This window comes from Temnothorax longispinosus, chromosome 6, assembly GCF_030848805.1.
Source record: "Temnothorax longispinosus isolate EJ_2023e chromosome 6, Tlon_JGU_v1, whole genome shotgun sequence".
In the NCBI taxonomy this organism is placed as follows: domain Eukaryota; kingdom Metazoa; phylum Arthropoda; class Insecta; order Hymenoptera; family Formicidae; genus Temnothorax; species Temnothorax longispinosus.
The window spans coordinates 13,210,849-13,231,323 of NC_092363.1; the positions used below are offsets into that span (position 1 = coordinate 13,210,849).

Genomic DNA, 20,475 nt, shown 5'->3' on the forward strand with positions numbered 1-20,475 from the left:
CGAGGTATAATACTACCACTTTGTTTTTTTTTCGAGGTAAAGATACTACTGTTTAGGTTTTTTCGAGATTTTTCAAGATACAAAGATTACGTCTACCACTTGTTACTTAGATTTTTTTTAGGTATACTTTACTTTGATTTTAAGTCCACATTTTCTCCAATATATTTTCTTCAATATACTTGATAATAATAAAACTGTCTCTATGGATCAGTCTTAAGTAGTATGAGAGTATGACTGAAAACGATAACACTGTAAATCCAGAAGTACTAGATTTGATAAAACTCCACAATTAAGGCCTATACGAGAAATCAATTAGAAGGAAGTAAATTTTATGTATTCTTGCCCGCTGAATCCAAAACTATTGACAAAAGTTGGGGGTCGTTGCTTATTACAAAGTTTATTAACGAAGAAAATATAATGAATAATAGTAAGTAATTCTATGATACCGTATATAGACAGTGGGTTCCGCCTCCCTCCGGGGGGCTCCACATCCAAAAAAACTAACCTAACCCAACCCAATTGTTGTGTAGGTCCCACACAGCACAACATGTTTCAGAAAGCTTTCCGAAAGATAACTTGGAAATTAATATTGAAATGTAACATTGAAATCATTCAGAAGTATTTCTGAAACGTTTCATCGAAATCATGTATGACCCTTTTCACTAAAATATTTCTGCAATATTACGAAACATTTCAGAGAAATATTTCGTACGTAATGTCTAAAATACATATCATTGAAAGCTTTCCGAAAGATAACTTGGACAATAATATTGAAATGTGTTCAAGAATCGCGAAATATCTTCGTTAATTTCGACCAGTATTTCTCGCCTTGTTTTCATGCCGAGTGTTTACCAGCGAGACCTTATCGGAACCCGGCGTTCCCCACCGAATTTCCGCGAAAGCTAATCGTTACCCGAATTTCTCGTTCGCTTCTTGGAAACTATCGCGCTATTCGTCGACCACTTTCTCCTCTCGCGCTAGCAATTACCGTTTCGAAACTCTCTGTGAATACCGCTCGCCTCAGAAGTCTCTGTGCCATCGTTAAGTAACAATAAAATTTCGAGACTCAATACCGCATATCCGAACATAGTCATTTCACCAACTCGTTCCCTTGACTGCCGAGTTTTCTTACAAGACTGTACCAGCCGACCACGCTTAACGAGAGCAACACGATCGTTAAGTGCACAAAATGTAACATTAAAATTATTCATAAGTATTTGTAGGTGTTGGTGAGAATAATTCTCTTCACCCTGCGTATGCGGACGCTCTTTATTATACAAAAATGCTTCACCGCCGTTCGCCTTTACTTTCGACCGCTTCTGTGAAATGCAACTGATCACGACGACTGTTATCGGTACAATACGTTCGCCACACACTGACACAAGCGCCGCACGCAACCGTGTATAGAGGAAAGGGTCTCTAACCGTGTATTACTACGCGCGCTAGCAGAAGACGCGCCAATTATTATGAGAGCTCCCTTAACCCTCCGTGGTCACACCTATTTTTTCAAACAAGGAAGTCACTCTGAGTCATTTTGACCCGAGACGAACTTTGATCGTTCGCCATTTGACCATTTATCCATCGATCGTGTTAAAAAAATTCTCAAATGCACTTGCGATGTTGCTAAATTGATTGCTATAAAAAAAAAATGCCTCTGGAATTTTTAACATATAAAAAAAATTCGCGAAAATTTTGTTTTTTTTAACGGTCTCTACCTATAGAGGATACTTCAAACTCTTGTAGATGGCGGACCAAGCTGCATTTTAAGCTGAGCGTATTTACCTGATATCTAGGCCGGTATTCATAGTCGGTTCTTATTTTAAGACCGGCTTAAGTAATGTCTTAAGATGCTAATACGGCTTTGTGATTGGTTAATGACATCTTAAGATTGTACTTAAGACGATCTTAAATATAAGAACCGACTATGAATACCGGCCTTAGATCCAAATAAAATGGGGTCAAATTGACCCAGTGTGACCACGGAGGGTTAAAAATCACTAGAAACAGCGCGCAATACAAGTAGGCGCGCACATACCGCCCGCCTTGAAAGCCGGTGCTTTCAAACGACAAGTTTACAATAAGTTTAACGCAAATTAGATACAAAATAATCTTATGATTAAATTTAAGACAATTCAAATGAAACTTATAAACTAAACACGCAAATTAATACTACAACTTAATCGATAGGCAAAACGCAAATTTTAGTAAGGGGCGCTTGTAAACGCTTTTAGCCGTGCGCACCAGGACGGTTCGGACTATATTATCGTCTCCTGGATAAATCTCTTCAATACGACCTAAAGCCCATACTAACGGAGGCAAATTATCTTCTTGCAATATCACTAATTATCCGACCGTAACGGGGGGCCCGATAGTATTTCATTTACTTCCCTGCTGACAATTATGTATATTTCTCTAATCCACCGCTTCCAGAAGTTCTGACGCAATTGTTCAACGCGTTGCTATCTTGACAATCTATTTGTATTTAGATTTTCCAGATTCGGTTCTGGATACGAAGTAATAGGACAACCTATCAAGAAATGTGCAGCAGTAAGGACTGAAAGATCATTAGGATCCGCTGACAACAGAGTGAGTGGCCGCGAGTTAAGAATAGCTTCGATTTGTGTCAACAAAGTTAAAAACTCATCATATCGTAATGAAGCTTCGCCAATGATGCGTTTAATGTGAAACTTTGCAGCCTTCACAGCGGCTTCCCAAAGTCCTCCCATGTGTGGAGCTCTTGGTGGAATAAAATGCCAATTTATACGTTCACCGATAGCGATATCCATGATCTTTCGTCTTTACTCATCATTATTCAACATTTCGTACAGTTCACTAAGTTGACGTTCCACTCCTACAAAATTCAATCCATTGTCTGAATAAACATCGCTTGGCCGACCCCTTCTAGAAATGAAACGTTTAAACGCATTTAAAAAAAGCATCGGTAGTGAGGTCGCCAGCTAACTCTATATGCACTGCTTTTGTCGCAAAACAAACAAATATAGCTATAAAGCATTTGATTGATCGCGAATTTTTTCGTTGTCCTTCTTATAATACATGGGACTAGCGTAATCAACTCCACATCTTTCAAAAGGTTTATTAAGAACGTTGACACGAGATTTAGGTAAATTACCCATCAAAGTATTGGATAACTTCGGAGCATTTCGAAAACAAACTACGCATTTACTTATAATATTACGAACAACGTTACGCCCTGAACATGGCCAAAAGTTTTGACGTATTGATGACAAAGTCATTTGAGCTCCGGCATGTAACAATCGTTTATGTTCATGAATTACAATTAATCGAGTAAAATTATGACGTCCAGGTAACAAGATGGGATGCTTGGCATCATATGGTATATTTGCATGCCGTAGTCGACCACCAACTCTCAAAATTCCATCTGTATCTAAAAACGGACTTAATTTTAAAACTGAGCTTTTTTTGTTTACTACACCGAAATTGGAAATGTCTTCGATTTCCTTTTTGAAGTGACGTCTTTGTAAGATTTTAACGAGAGTCAATTTAGCATTATCTAGCTCATCACAAGAATATGACGGTACTTGTTTGCCGGAATTAAGTTTAAGATCGCGATTAAGTTTCTCTCCGCGACGCTTAATGGCATTAATAAATCGCAAACATAGTGCGAAAACACGTGTAAGTTTTTCATAATTCGAGTATCTCTCAAAGATATCAAACTCCACTTCTAAAGCGACGACGTGAGAACATGGTTTGCTAGGTTCTCTTTTATCTGGTATTTCATCTAAAATGTCTGCAGTCGAGACAGGCCATTCAGACTCCACATTTTGCAGCCATTTAGGGCTGTGTCACCAAACCTCTAATTACGATAAACACTCAGGCATAACGCCTCTCGAAAATGGATCTGCCGGGTTTTCCTTACCAGATATGTGATGCCAATTTTCGGTTAATGTTAGAGATTGAATTGCACCTATCCGATTTGCGACAAACGTTGTCCAGTTTCGACTGGATGCGCTTAACCATTGAATCACAATACGGGAGTCAGTCCAATAAAATGAAGCGTTGATTAGAAGACCTAAACATTTTTTTAACTTATCCATCAATTGAGCAAGTAATAAAGCCCCGCAAAGTTCTAAGCGTGGTATCAAAAGATTCTTAACTGGAGCTACGCGAGATTTAGATACTATCAAGTAAATTTCGAATTCATCGGTACCGCTAACTGAGGACCGTAGATATACGCAAGCCCCATAAGCTTGTCGACTAGCATCAGAAAAACCATGCAATTTGATAAGTTTTGCTTTATGCACAACGATTTTACGAGGTATTTCGAGATTACTTAAACCTTTTAATTATTGCTCATAGTTTCTCCATTTCGTGTCAAGGTCCGTAGGAACGGATTCATCCCAGTCGATTTTCAATAACCATAGCTCCTGCATAATAAGTTTACCAATTAAGACAACAGGACCTAAGAGTCCCAACGGATCAAAGATTATGGCAATTCTAGATAAGATACTTTGTTTGGTTATCCTCGTCAATGGCTGATGATTACTGGAGATTGCAAAGCTAAAAGTATCCCGGTCACAATTCCAAGATACATCAAGAGCGCGAGTTTTATAGTATTCAGAATGCAAATCAATCATTTTATCACTTACAGAATTGTTATCCCGCAATAAAGGACTACTTGAAAACTATTTTCTGAGTTCAAAACCACCGCTCTGAAGCAAAGCAATTGCTTTAGTCTCTAAAGCTTCTTCTATGGTGGAAGCGCCTGATATGACATCATTAACATATGAATCTTCTAAGATGATTTTTGCTCCTAATGGGTATGATTTTGCCTCGTCTTTAGCTAATTTTAGCATAGAACGTATGGCCAAAAATGCAGCAGCGGCATTGCTGTATGTTACGGTGAGAAGTTCAAGAGTTAGTAATATCTCTTGTGGGGTATTACGCCAAACAATACGTTGGAGGCATCGTTGTGATAGGTCAATAAGTGTGATAATGTGGACTATTGAACCATAAGCAAGGATTGCTGGATAATAAAATATATATTCTCCTCAAGTTACAATGAGTGTTACCTCTCGTGCGTTATTACAAAGACTGATTCGGCGAAAGTTTTCTACCGCCCTCTGCCTAACCGATACGCCCGTTAGAGGGGAGGGACCGCGCTTAATTTAAAAGTTGTTACGATATCACAATACCCTCCTCCTAAGTCTTTGAAATAAAAAGTAAGCTTAAACTACTCAGGGCAATAACGGTCAGGTTTCTTGCGCACCCTGCTACCCCTGATAATTCCGGAAGTTACCGTTGGCACCTCACTAGCATGGCGTCTCACCTGTCACACAATGAGGCGTTGTTCTATAGGCGAATAAGAATCTGTTCAGAAGAGTTCTCAAAGATGTTAGTCGATTCTTGGGATTCTTCATTGCCTTGGCTAAAGCAGTCTTGAACGTTCTGACGAAGTTTTCAGCAGCACCATTTGTTGACGGGTGAAATGGTGGCAAAGTGCTGTGCTTGATCTTATTCTTTGTGCAGAATGCTGAAAATTCTTTCGCGGTCAACTCCGCACCGTTATCAGTGACAATTTGGGATGGCAGTCCAAAGCGAGCGAACATTTCTCTGAGCGCTTCAATTGTGGAAGAAGTGTCTGTGTTTTTCATAATGAAAACTTCCGGCCACTTTGTGTAAGAATCAATGCTTACTAAGAACATATGTCCTTTAAATGGCCCAGCAAAATCGAGATGAATTCTCTCGAACGGCTTTTCTGTTTGCTGCCACTTTAATAGAGAGGCTTTCTCAGGCTCAGCTCTAAATGACATACATATCTCGCAAGTCTTGACTAAGCGCTCGAGATCTTGATCCATGTTCGGATACCAAAGGTAAGATCTTGCTAGTTTGATCTTCGTTATTCCAAAGTGATTTTCGTGAAGCTGCTTTAACATTGCCGACTTCATTTTCTCCGGTAGTACAACTCTATACCCCCACATCAAGATCAGTTTTCTTAAGGTCTTCTTCAATCTGTGACGGCCAAGTGTCGTTGACATAAATCATTACGCGACTTAATAGGGGATCATTTCGAGTTGCATCCCGAATTTGTAGATAATCCAGGGGGAGCCTGTCTTCCAAGAAATGTAGATACTTGATGTCTGACTCTTCTTCTATTTCTGAAAACACGGGCAAACGCGACAAACCATCGGCTCCTCCGTTGTTACTGCCTTTTACGTATCGTAGCTCATAATCAAAATCGGATAAAAATACGGCCCATCGCTGCAAACGGCCTGCTGCCATAACAGGAATGCCTTTCTTCTCACCAAATAGGGCTAATAATGGCTTGTGATCCGAAGCAAGAATGAAATGTCTTCCTATGAGGTATTGACTAAATTTCTTTACGCCCCAGTAGATGGCTAACGCTTCTTTGTGAATCACAGAATATCCTTTTTCGGCTTTAGATAATACTTTTGAAGCAAAAGCTATCGGTCATTCTGTTCCATTCGGGTAAACATGTAGTAAAACCGCCCCAATTCCATGTTGCGAGGCATCACATGCTACTTTTATTGGGAGATCCGGATTGTAATGGGTTAATACAATATCCGACATCAATATTGACTTGGCCTTTTTGAAGCTCTCTTCGCAGTTGTGGTTCCATTTGAAAGTAACATTTTTCTTCAACAGTTGATACAAGGGTTCCAATACTTCAGATAAATTATGAATAAATCGTTCATAATAATTTATCATGCCAACAAAAGCACGAACCTGAGTGACGTTGTTTGGACGTGATGCTTCTGCTATGGCCTGAACTTTCTTGGGATCCATATGTAACCCTTCTGCGTTGATGACATGACCCAGAAAATGTATATCATTTTTAAAGAACTCGCATTTGTCCAAGTTTAGTGTGAATCCTGCCTCCTTGAGTCGGGTTAGAACTGCTCTCAGATTGGCCAAATGTTCCTTTTCTGTTTTCCCTGTGACACGAATGTCATCAATACATACTCCAACACCTTCAAGACCACGTAGCACCTTTTCCATTGTCATTTAAAATATGGCACTCGCAGTTTTTGTGCCAAACGGTAGACGATTTACGAGATATATGCCTCTTTGAGTGCTCCAAGCCAATAATTCTCGTGTATTTTGATCTAACGACAGCTGGTTGAAAGCATTTTTGAGGTCTAGTTTTGTAAATTTTTGTCCTCTACGAACAGCTGTAAACATTTCCTCAATTTTGGGGAATGGATAATCGATGTCTTTCAGATGCGGGTTAACGGTTAAACTATAATTAGCGCACAGTCGTAACGTTTTGTTGGCTCTTAATACAGGCACTAGTGGCGTGCCCCAACGCGAACTTTCTACTTTAGTAATAATTCCCTGTTCTTCCAATTTAGTAAGCTCTGCATCAATTAATTCGCGAAATGCAAAGGGAATAGACCTTGGTTTACAAAAAACTGGAGATACATTCTCTTTAAGCTTTAATTGAATTGTTTCATACTTGTATGTACCAATTTCAGGTTCAAAAACGCTCGAAAACTCTGTCAATAACGATTGCAACTCAATTCATCCTTAATATTTCCATCATTTTTAAAATCAATAGCTAATAATTTTACTTGGAAATTTTTGAACATTTTGAATGCTAACATTAAATCACGGCCCAATAACGGCTTACATTTGCTTTTTACAACTAATAATCTGGCGGATACGGAACGCTTACCTAAACTAATATTACCAATAATTTCGCCTATTGGAATGATTGTGCTACCGTCATACATTTTTAATTTAACAACCGAAGATTGTAACGGAATATTTTTAAATACTTCCTGATACAGATTATATGGTACCCTATCGACATGCTGGCTCCAGAATCTACCTCCATCACCACTGGGATGTTGTTAATTTTAACGTTGACTCTTAACAGTTCCACAATAGATCTGTTGCCATTTAAATTGAACATTTCAACTTCCTCTTCTGAAGCTTCCGATTTTTCCGAATGATGCAAATAGTTTGTGAGAGCCACAGATTTTTTGCATACTCTCGCAATATGACCCATTTCGTTACATCTTTTACATTTGTACTTTTTATACCTGCAATTAGAAAAATCGTGATTAGTATTACCACATGCAAAACATTTAGGTTGACCTGTAGGAGAAGAAGATTCTTTCGATCCAGTTTTAGTGGATGCCGTCGCAAGTTTTTTCTTGTATTTATTTTGTGTTTTCGGCTTGGCTTGAATCTTATGAATGGACGTGGAGGTTTCACTAAGAGCTGTTTCTTTCTTTAAAGCTAACTCCAATAATTCTTGAACTGTTTTTGTCTCAGCTTCCTCACATAACCTGTCCAAAATTTTTTCTGGTAACAAGCCACTCACAAAACGATCACGCAGAACGCTGTTTAAATTGCCACCAAAGTTACAAAGAGCAGCAAAACTTTTGAGACGTGCATAATATTTAGCAATAGATTCCTCCTGAATTTGCTGTAACTTATAAAACTCAATGCGTTTTCGCCAAACTGAAGTTCTGGGAGAAAACTGTGTGTCAAGCAAGTTGCATAATTCATCAAATGTTTTTGATTCTGGTAATTCCGGATTGCATAAATCGCTCAAGATGCGGTAAACCGATTTGGAGACCGACGTAAGTAAAACAGCCACACGTCTGTTGCCCTGGATTTCATTGGCTACAAAGTATTGCCCTAAGCGTTGCCGATATAGCTTCCAATCGTCACCTTCTTCATAAATTTCCAGATGCCCCACATTTCCAAAAACGACTACAGGGGACTGCTGAGCCATGGCGTACGTGAGAGAATATCGAGAATAACCTTAATAGCCTTTTCGTGTGCAAAAACTTTGGATAATTGTGTCCACTTAACCTCATATAATAAAAATCGAGCACGTTTACCAATTTAGTCTCGTCGCCAATTTGTGATAATGTGGACTATTGAACCATAAGCAAGGATTGCTGGCTAATAAAATATATATTTTCCTCAAGTTACAATGAGTGTTACCTCTCGTGCGTTATTACATAGACTGATTCGGCGGAAGTTTTCTACCACCCTCTGCCTAACCGATACGCCCGTTAGAGGGGAGGGACCGCGCTTAATTTAAAAGCTGTTACGATATCACAATAAGAACTTTCCGATACATTTTTGCAATGTTGGCTATCATTGCAATAAGAAACGTGCGAAAACGAGATAGAATCGAAAATAAGTCCTGCTGTAGGGTAGGATCGACAAGTAATGCGTCATTTAGCGATATTCCTGATTGAGTTTTGCACGAAGCATTGAAGATAACGCGTAATCTAGTAGTAGTGCTTGTATTCTTAATGACTGCGTGATGCGGTGGATATAATAATGAATGCCACTATCACGATCTACTGTATCCTCGATTTAATGCATATGGTTGAGATCTTCATACTCACGCATGAACCTACGATATTTGTTATAAATCTCAGGCTGTTTCGATAGTCGTCTTTCCAAAGCGAAAAACTGATGTTCTGCAATTTCCCTGGATTCGCCTAATTGCAAAATTACGTCCTCTTTGACTGGCAGCCTGACGATGAATCTACCCTCATGATTTCGTACCGTGGTCTCCTGAAAGAGCGTTTCACATGCGAGCTCCTCAGCAGAATATCCATTTGTATTGTCATAGTAGTTATTTTCTACCTGCCAAAATTTAGAAATAGTTTCATTTAGATTATCGAGTGTAACTAAATAACAAGAAGCGCGATTTTTCTTTTTCTAAGAATTAACAACGTGACCTGAAAGTATCCAACCAGGTTTAGTTTTTTGGAGCGTAGGATGTTCGCTACATCTTTTGATTTGCCCTATGCATGTAAGTTGCCAAAATACCTCAGCTCCTATTAAGAGATATATGTCACTTGGCACATTAAAGTTCGGATCGGCTAATTGAATATTCGATGGAATCTTAAATCGCGAGGAATGTATAAAATCCTGTGGTAACTTTTGAGTTATTTTTGGAAAAATAATGCAATTTAATTGTTCTCGATATGCATTGAATCGAGATTGTATCACTATGTTAACTGAGTTTCTTGCTTCGAAACTACCTTATGCAATACCCAAAATTGGCATGTTTATTGTTTGTTTATTTAAATGCAATTTTTTAGCAAAGTCTTTAGTTACGAAATTCAACTGTGAACCACTCCAACAATGCTCGACATGCATGAGCTTTACCTTTCAAATCATATACGTGAATTATTGCAGTAGATAAAAGTACACTCGAGGGATTCTGTAACGAACATTGCGTGACTACAGGAACAGGTGTCTCTTTACTATCTAACGATGCATTTTGGTTATTTTGGACTGTATTCGAGTTAAAATGCAAAAGAGTGTTATGTGTTTTTTGACACTTGCGACAAGATGACGAAAGACAATTTTTAGTTTGATGATTGTTTTATTTTTCATACAATTGATACACAAATGCGAGTCTTTTACAATCTTAAAACGTTCTTCTACGGGTAATTTTTTAAATTAATCACATTGATAAAGAAAATGATTTTCTTTACAACATTTACAAGCAAGATTGGTAATGGCTGCGTTTGCTACTAACTTTTTCGATTTTTTAAGTGAAACATTAATATCAGTGGGCTTACTTGTAATTGCCTCTGATGCTAGGTATCTTTGTAGTAGAAAGTCCTTAAGCTGCTTAAAATTAGGAATTGACGAATCCGAACGACTCATTTCCCATTCTCTTTTTGTGGTTGTGTCCAATTTGGAGATGACCAAATGGTTAACAAGATCATCCCATGTATCAACAGGCCTTTCGAGAGCCTTTAAGGCACGTAGATGCTTGCACACACCATCGAGCAAGGTGCGCAATTGCGTATGATTTTCCTTTGCCATGGATGGCAACTCAAACAGCGACTTGACGTGGCCCTGTGTGATACGCCGACGATTGTCGTATCGTTCGATCAACAATTCCCATGCTTCTTTATAATTTTCTGTGGTGATTTCGAACGCCTTTATAACCTCGGCAGCTTCACTTTTGAGTGACGATCTTAAGTAATGAAATTTCTGAATTTCAGAGAGGTCTGAATTAGCGTTAATTAGTTTTTCAAAAGTATCATAAAAAGCGTACCAATCTTCACACTTTCCCGAAAAAGACGGTAATTCGATTTTAGGCAAACGAAGTTGAGATGATTTAGTATTAGTACAAGATTGCGTTACGGAATTTTGAGTTCTGGTGATCTCCCGATTTTCACGAAGTTCGAGTGTATGAAGTGTTTCTTCTAAACGAGCTACAAGATTAAAATACTGTGTTTGAAAACCATCACGCTCGTCAGAATGTTGCTTATGTAATGCGGTATCATCGATATTTGTACCATCTAAGCTAGCGAATTCTAGCGCTTCGATTCGCGTTTGTACTTGATCATATTGCTCTCACAACGACGACAATTTTTCATTTCGTTCTATTAAATCAAAGCGCGACAATTGAGTGGGATCCGAATTTTCGAAAAAATTTTTAATTTGCGTGGTCATAGACTTAATAGTTTTACGCTTGTTTTTAGCTTCGATTATGGAAAGCGTCGACATTTTGCGAAACAGTAATTAACGATAGTAATTAACGAACAATACGAATAAGAATGGTGCTATCAAAGTGATGCAAGCGAGAATTTCGGTAATACAATGTATGATAAACATATATACTACTTGCGCATAGATTTTAGTACGAAGAGATGCATTCGGAGCGAGGTGATGTTCCCAAACAGCTTCCGAGAAACGTCTAGGATGCCCTGGTCCGATTGCAGCAAGCGTTGAGAGCGTAACCTCCCTTGACCGATGCCGCTCCTCAGTAATCGTCCGATGAGATTATGGAACGGGTTAGAAGTACCAGCCCAATGCCAGTAATGCCGAGAAGTATTGTAGATGCCTCGCGCTTTCCAATATTCCGTTGGGAATCCAAGAGCGAATTGAGCGCGAAGTTGTCAATGAGTCATTGCTTCACGACGCCAAGCTGTGATCAATGTAGCGAGAGACGTGAATTCTTCTCGATAATAGCGGACGAAGGGCTTCTTTTTAGTATCCAGGACGCCTGGCGTGCTTTGCATTACCAAAATAGCGGGTAAAGCGCAGAGATATCCAATTTCGATACCAATATCCAATATCATCCGGCTCAAAGGACTAATTTTATGTAGGTGTTGGTGAGACTAAAACTCTCTTCACCCTGCGTATGCGGACGCTCTTTATTATACAAAAATGCTTCACCGCCGTTCGCCTTTACTTTCGACCGCTTCTGTGAAATGCGACTGATCACGACGACTGTTATCAGTACAATACGTTTGCCATACACCGACCGCTACAAGCGCCGCACGCAACCGTGTATTACTACGCGCGGTAGCAGAAGACGCACCAATTATCATGAGAGCTCCCTTAAAAATCACTAGAAACAGCGCGCAATACAAGTAGGCGCGCACAGTATTTCTGAAACGTTTTATCGAAATCATTTATGACCCTTTTCACTGAAATATTTTTGAAATATTACAAAACATTTCAGAAAAATATTTCGTACGTAATGTCTAAAATACGTATCATTGAAAGCTTTCCGAAAGATAACTTGGAAAATAATATTGAAATGTAACATTAAAATTATTCAGAAGTATTTCTGAGACGTTTCATCAAAATCATATATTATTGAAAGCTTTCCAAAAGATAACTTGGAAATTAATATTAAAATGTAACATTGAAATCATTCAGAAGTATTTCTGAAACGTTTCATCGAAATCATTTATGACCCTTTTCACTCAAATATTTTTGAAATATTACGAAATATTACATGATATTACATTTCAGAGAAATATGCAACGACGCCGCTAAGCGGCGCATAATGATAAGACTAACTCGCAAGTAAATTTTAGTTGGGATCTAATATAAGCAGGCCTCCGGCGAAGCAAAATCATGGCTATAATCAAGAATATGATTTATGAAGGACAGGAAATTGTTCCGGATCACCCTGTATATGAGAAAAAGTATCTGAAATATTTCCCATATATTTCTGAAACATTTCAGAGATATTTCCGAAGCATTTCAGAGATATTTCTGAAGCATTTCAGAAATATTTCTTAAGCATTTCAGAGACATTTCTGAAGCATTTCTGAATTATTTCAGAAATATTTCTGAAGCATTTTAAAGATATTTCTCAAGCATTTCAGAGATATTTCTTAAGCATTTCAGAGATATTTCTGAAATATTTCAGAAACATTTATAATATCTCATCTAAGCGAACATTTCATATATCTGAAACATATCTAAAACATGTCTGAAATATTTTTTTGAAAGGTTTCATATTTCAATGCATACCAAAAAGTGCACCTACGCTCACTGATCGAGGAGCTCAATCGGACAACCAGTGAACTCTGTACTATATTAGAATGCTCACTGCAATGTTTAGAGGTCAAGCACGAAGAAAAAAGTGATAAGTTGCTCAGTGTCCAAACAGAGAAAGAAACGGACGTTCAGCAACCTATCTCTTTTTTTCTTTGTGCCCGGCTTCTAAGCATTGCTGTAAGCATATTCCAGTACAGCTATCACAGAAGAAAAGAACATTCTTATTTAAAGAATATCTTTATTTTTGACATGTAAATCTTGAAATGAGATTATATAGCGTAAAACAAAGATAAATTACTCGCATCAAAGCATTATATATAGGGTAACTCCGGTATTTACGCCGCGCGAGGATTTACGCCGCAGAAGTCAGAAAAAATAGAAGGAATAAAGATACTTGCTCGCAATCACACTGTTATGTGCCTTTATGCCATATTAGTATTGTCGTAATTTCAGTTTTTTGATCTGTTAATATTAACGAAACCGTCATGAGTTGAATCAATTTCTCACCGTACGAAGTAAGTAGCGCGATCATATATTACGACCTACGTAAAATGATTACTGTAGGGAATGTAAAAAGTTTAATGGTTATTTTATGATACATTAAGTGTAGAAGAATAGTAAAGGATGGAATACAAATGCATAGCTCTTGTATTCTTTGTTTAGTTTGATATTTTGTATATCCCACCTGTTTAGGATATACGGCATTTTTAGCGTGCGGGATTTATACCATAGTACAGACACTCCGTAAAATTCAAAATCTCCTGTGTGTTCTTTTTTCTTCTGTTTTTGGATCGTATAACAATAAATTTTAATGCATTTATCGTTCTTATATAAATAAATTCATGTTTATATATTTAAATATCACATTAGACGAATATCATCGAACATTTAGTCTATTATAATTTTAAACATGGCCAGATAGCGTCAGACCTGAACAGTTTTCGATCAAACACAACCTCAGTTCGACTTATATCCGGACAGATATGGTCAGATGTAATGTATTTTGGGTCGCATTCAAGTATGGATATGGTTATATCTAACCAGATATACAGTCAGATCTAGACTGTTTCAATAAAATTCAATCACAGATATGGTTCGATCTGAGCCGTCAAAGACCAGGGGTGCTTTCCAGCAAGGAACACAGGCGACACTGTGTGACACAGTGTCAGACACATTGCTTTCCAACAACGAAGCACATCTCGACACAGCATCGGTGTAGAGTTCGACACAGTGTTCGCACAGTGTCGCACTATGTCACCTTGCTGGAAAACAGCCCAGATTACACCCCATATAGTTATATATAGTTATATATGAACATAGGAGTGATAAAATTAAGCCATAGTAGTGTAAGTCAAATTTTTAAAAATATTGATTCGTGTGAATAGATGCAATTTATATATTACAAATACAAGAAATTTGACTTACACCACTATGGCTTTTATCCCTCCGTATATAACCAGATTTGCGCAGACATAAGAAATCATATCTAAGCATATCTGACCAGATACAATTTGATTTGCCGAGACATAATTTGGTCTGGTCAGATCTAATTCTTTTTTCCGGGTTTACTTTCATTGTTGTGTGTGTCATTCGAAAATGAACACCAAAATCATTCCAAGAATACTGCGAAACTATTATTTCGTAGTAATTTTCATTGCGTACGTATAATGTTCTAACTTCTAACAACTCATCTTCAAATGAATCTTCCTAACAATTTCCCACGATTTGTATGTTATCGTCATTGTTGCATTTTCCTGAATAAGTAGAATAATATTTTGTCGATTTATTATTACGTGTTATTATTTCAGAAATATATATAAATTTGTTTTCTAATTTTTTACTTTATACAAACGCTGAATAATACGCCATTAATGATGATGTAACTACATGTAACCCACATATCACGTAATATCATAGTAATATTACAGCAATATTATTTTTCCATTACAATATTACAATAAAATATAGCAGAAATATTGCAGAAACATTGAGATATCACAGTAATATTTAAATGTCCGCAAAAACGAATCACAGTAATGGTGATTTATTACAGTAATATTACAGTAATATTACTGTAATATTTATGTAATATTTGCAAATTATTTGTGTGATATTTATGTAATATTTATATAATATTGCTAGGAATTAAACCATTTTAATGAATTTTATTAAATTTTATTGAATTGTTATTTTTAATAATATTGTTACATACAATATTAAAATAATATTATATTGTTAACACAATCAATAATATTATTACGAACTAAGAAGTTATAAATTTTGTAATGTATTTGGAGAGGAGCTCGAGTTAGAGCGGGCGCACATAGCCAACGAGATTCAGTTTGGTATGTACCTGCGACATGTAAACATACCCTGCCTAGCCGCGCGCTGTAAGAATAGCCGGTGTCAATAAAAGTGTGTTAACGACTAGTGACTGCGTGCTCTGTCTTCTGCCTTTTCTCGCTTTCCCCATGCAGACATTACAAAACTGGCGACGAGGAACTCGAACATGTGGATAACAAGAGAGATAAAACAGCAAAAAAAATGAAAAGCGAGCGAATGGCACAAAGAGGACAGGACGACAAGAAAACAAGCAAAGCAGAGACAACAAGCTGGCTATATAAGCTAACAAAACCGCAATTAATAAAGACAATTAGGCGAAGAGGTCGAGAAGCAAACGAGACTATTACAATCGACAGCCTAAGGCAACAACTCTCGAATCACATCAAGGAACAAAATAAGGAGAGAGAAGACGAACAGAAAAATAAAGAGTCGGACGACGAGGTTCAGCAACTGAGAAGGAGAAGCAGCAACAGTAGAATTCCAGAAGAAAGAACAGGTAACGGCGTGACGCAGTCAACAATGGCAAGCAAGCCGATCAAAGTATCGTATCAATTTGGAGAAGACTGGGACGTGTTCATCGAGCGACTAGAAATATTATTCAAAATCGAAGGAACGCCAGACGCAAACAAAGTAATAAACTTATTGACAAAAGTGGACGAAGGAACTTATGTGCTAGTGAGAGACTTATACCATCCAGGAAAGCCAAAGGACAAGCCTTACAATGAGTTAATAAAATTGATTAAGGAACATTTGAGCCCGAAGCCGTCTGAGTCGATGGAGTGATGTAAATTTCAACGAGCTACGTAAGCACAAACAGAAACAGTAGCTGAGTTTATAGCAAGGCTAAGGAAAATGAGTGTACACTGCAACAACCTAGATACGGCGCTGAGAGACCAGTTAGTAGTAGGTTTGAAAGACGCGCAAACAAGGACGGAACTATTCAAGGAGACGCCGTTCGATTTGAAAAAAGCAACTTAGATCATAGTGGCCTTAGAAAGAGCTAAGAAAAACGCCATGACAACGGGAAGGAAGACGGAGGAGACTGAAGCAGTCCACTTCATAAACGGAAGGTCGGGGTATTCTAAAAGGCAGCAGTGGGTACAATCAACCGAAGCGAGGGAACGGCGGACGAGAGATAAACCAAGACCATCCACATCGGAAAACTCGAGAAGCCCAGAAGTCAGCCCGGCTCGGAAAAATCAAAGGCCAATAACATGCTACTGTTGTAACAAAGCCAATCATTTTGCAAGATATTGTAGCCTCAGAAGCAGCAGGTGTTCTAAGTGCAGTCGTAGAGGACACCTGGCCAAAGCCTATCGAAACCTAGAGGGGCAGAAACGACCGATTAAGTACCTAAAGGAAACTGGAACCGAAGAAGAAGAAAGCAGTGGAGAAACTAACGAACGAGACGATTTCCTAATGATGGACGCGGTGGATGAGGCACAGCATGAAGTCAAGAACGAGAAGGGACAAGGAAAAGTGTTCAAGCTTATTCAGAATACCGAGAGGACAGCCTCGATGTTCCTGGAGATGGAAATCAATGGCAAGACAATGTCGCTGGAAATATACACAGGAACGTATGTCACGGTCATGTCAAAAGTCACAAGAAAGTCATTAGTCCCTGACCTGAGCGTGGAGCCAACGCGACGGCTGACGGCGGCCGTTCTGAAGGATTACATAGACACCCCTCTGGTGCCCGTGGGAATGTTACAAGGACTACGAGTGAAGCTGAACGGGAATACCAAGGTCCTGAACTGTTTCGTGATGCCAGGATCGAAAAAACCTCTGATAGGTCGACAATGGTTAGCGGCTCTAGGAGAATGACCGTTGATTAGGCAATTGGAAGCGGAGCAAGAATCAATGAAAAATTGCCACACTCTAAAGCCGATCGACTGGCATAAAGAATTTAGCAAAGAATTTAAGAAACTGTTCGGACCCGACTAGGGCCTATATAACAAAGGGAAGATAAAGATCACGTTGAAAGAAGGGGCCATACCGAGATTGTTGAAACCGAGGCACGTACCGTACGCAATCAGAGACAAAGTATACGAAGAGTTGCGACGTTTGGAAAACAAAGGTCATCTGGAGAAAGTAGAGGTTAGTGAGTGGGGCACTCTGATTGTGCCTATTGTCAAAGACAATGAGAGAATTCGAATTCTACGGTAATTTTAATGAGGAGATGAGAAGAGAGGTCGCAGGATGGAGAGGTGAAAAGGCGGAGGAAGCTGCAGCAGAAGAAAGGAAGGCGTTGAAGGGGGTTAAAGGCGGAGAAGAAGAGAGGAGAATAGTATGGGACAGACGGGAGATGATCGAAAGATGGAGAAGGAGGCAAGAAGAAGAGTAAGGGCGGCGGGGGCGAGAGGGGGGGGACTGACCTGGGGAAGAAACAGAGATGGAGGGAGATGGAGGAGGTGGAGAGGGTAGAAGGTAAGAGAAAAGGGGGAGGGACGCAGAGGGAGGCAGAGAGAAGAGAGAGCAAAGAGAGTGAGAAGACAAGGAGGCTGAAAGAGAGGGTAAAGAGGTTGGAGGAGGAGAGGGAGCAAAAAGAGAGAAGGAAGAGGAATGTGGTTTGGAGGGAGTTGGATGGGAGGGACGCAGAAGAAAGGAGGGGTTTGATAGAAAGGGTGGCGGAGAAGGTGCTGGGCAAGGTACCAAAGATCAGAAAGGTTTAGGAAAGGAGAGGGGCGGGAGGGAGGGAGGTGTTGATTGTGGAGATGGAGGATGAGAAAGAGAGAGCGGAGCTGTTAGAGGGGTATAAAAAATTTAGACAGAGGTGGGGGATAGGAGTAGACGAGAACCTGTCCATGGAGGAGAGAAAAGCGAGGTGGAGGTTGCTGGAGAAGGCAAAGGAGGAGAGAGAAAGGGGTAGGAGAACAAGGGTGAAAAACAGGAAAATTTGGGTGGAAGGAAAGGAGATTGTGTGTGTGTGTGTGTGGAATGAGGATGAAGGGAAATGGGAGGAGAAATAAGGGTAGGGAGGGCTGGGTAGGGTAAGGGGTCGAGAGGGGAGAGAAGGGAAGGAAGAAAGCGAGGAAGGGAGGAAGGGAAAAAGAATTTAAAAGGCCGCAAGGGTCAGGTCGGGGCAAGAAGGAGCTTTGTAAAGGGTTGGGTACGTCCCTGAAAAACGCCACGTGTTTATGCGGATAAGTCTGTGCTAAATGTGATGTTAATTTTTATGTATCCGGATAAGAGAGGAGTTGGCTAATTTGTAAAGGTTTGGGACCGTTTCTTGAAAAACGCCTTTCAAACCCTGCGGGGATAAGAAATAAAGCACTACACTACATACATATAAAATCTTTAAATTACGCCAACTACAAAAAGAATATATATATATAGCTTTGAAAAATAATTGTAGTGCAACTACTCTTAAAAAATAAAACAAAATTGTGTTACCTAACTTAACCCAAGTGGTATGTATCTTTGTATTCCTAAGGGTCTTTCTATCAACCCAAGTGGTAGTAGTTTTAATTCTCCTTGATAAAATTATAATACAAATAATATTACAAAGAATCATTTTAATCACAAAAAGTTAAAAAGGTAACATTATAAAATAAAAATATTTAATTAAAATAAAATAAATAAATTTTTTTTTTGTAAAAAACTTGGCGCTGCTTTTTTAAGGTGTATCTAGACAAACTTCCACATAAGTGCATAAGCATATGCATAAAGAGATGGATTGGTCTATTTCCTTTGGCACATATGTATGAACCAATCAATTTCTTACGCTTATGTATATGCGCTATGCAAATTTGTCTGGATTGACATTAAAAAGCAGCGCCAAGTTTTTTACAAAAAAAATTTATTTATTTTATTTTAATTAAATATTTTTATTTTATAATGTTACCTCTTTAATTTTTTGTGATTAAAATAATTCTTTATAATATTTTAATTTTATCAAGGAGAATTAAAACTACTATCACTTAGGTTGATAGAAAGACCCTTAGGAATACAAAGATACATACCACTTGGGTTAAGTTAGGTAGCACAATTTTGTTTTATAAGAGTAGTTGCACTACAATTATTTTTCAAAGCTAAATATATATTTTCTTTGTAGTTGGCGTAATTTAAAGATTTTATACATTTTTTTGAAATAACATATCACTTAGGTTGAGTTAGGTAACGCAATTTTGTGATATAATTTTATTAAGGAGAAATAAGGCTACTACTACTTAGGTTGGTACGTATCACTTGGATTGAGTTTGGTAACGCAATTTTGTGATATAATAATAATTTTGTTAAGGTATATGCTCGGGGGAGTGTGAGTCGCCCCGGATTCGCGATAGGTCTATAAGCGTGGGATCGAAGGACCAGAGGGACCGTTCCCTCACGAGATTAAATGCAATGCAAAACGAGCAAACGATATATGAAAGCGAAAGCAATGCGAAGGCATGCGACTCACCGTTCGTTGCCCGTTGCCCTCTCGGATGGCGTTCTTTCATCTTTCTTCCTTTCATCCTTCCTTCAGACTCGTCCTCCGGTGTAGGCGCAAAGGCGAGCAGGCAAGCGAGCAGGCAGTTAGGCACTATGTGCAAGCGAGCAGTAATAGGAAGGCAGGCAGGGCACAAGATATGCAGGCAAGCGGTGCAAGCAAGGAACACGCGAGCAAGGCACGATCTTGAAGTGAGTCGACTCTTCGTGCTCCGAAAATGTGGTGACGAGTTCACGTCTTCACGTCCGAAATGTGAATGCCTGCTCCGGTACTCCTCGGCTCGCGCACCTGCGAAGTACGGCGCGAACGAGTACCAAGTTTAAGTAATTAGGCGAACCACCCGCAGGCGGGCAGCACGAGTCGGGTGAGTCGCGCGAGTAGTTACCGCGATCCGCCAACGTTTCGCG

General features: G+C 38.9%; 1 protein-coding gene across 6 annotated transcripts in view; it reads left to right on the top strand.

The window, feature by feature from the left end:
- Oseg5 (intraflagellar transport protein Oseg5) overlaps positions 1-20,475 on the top strand; it is a 237,411-nt gene that overhangs the window by 202,011 nt on the left and 14,925 nt on the right. The gene's annotated exons all lie outside the window — the stretch shown is intronic.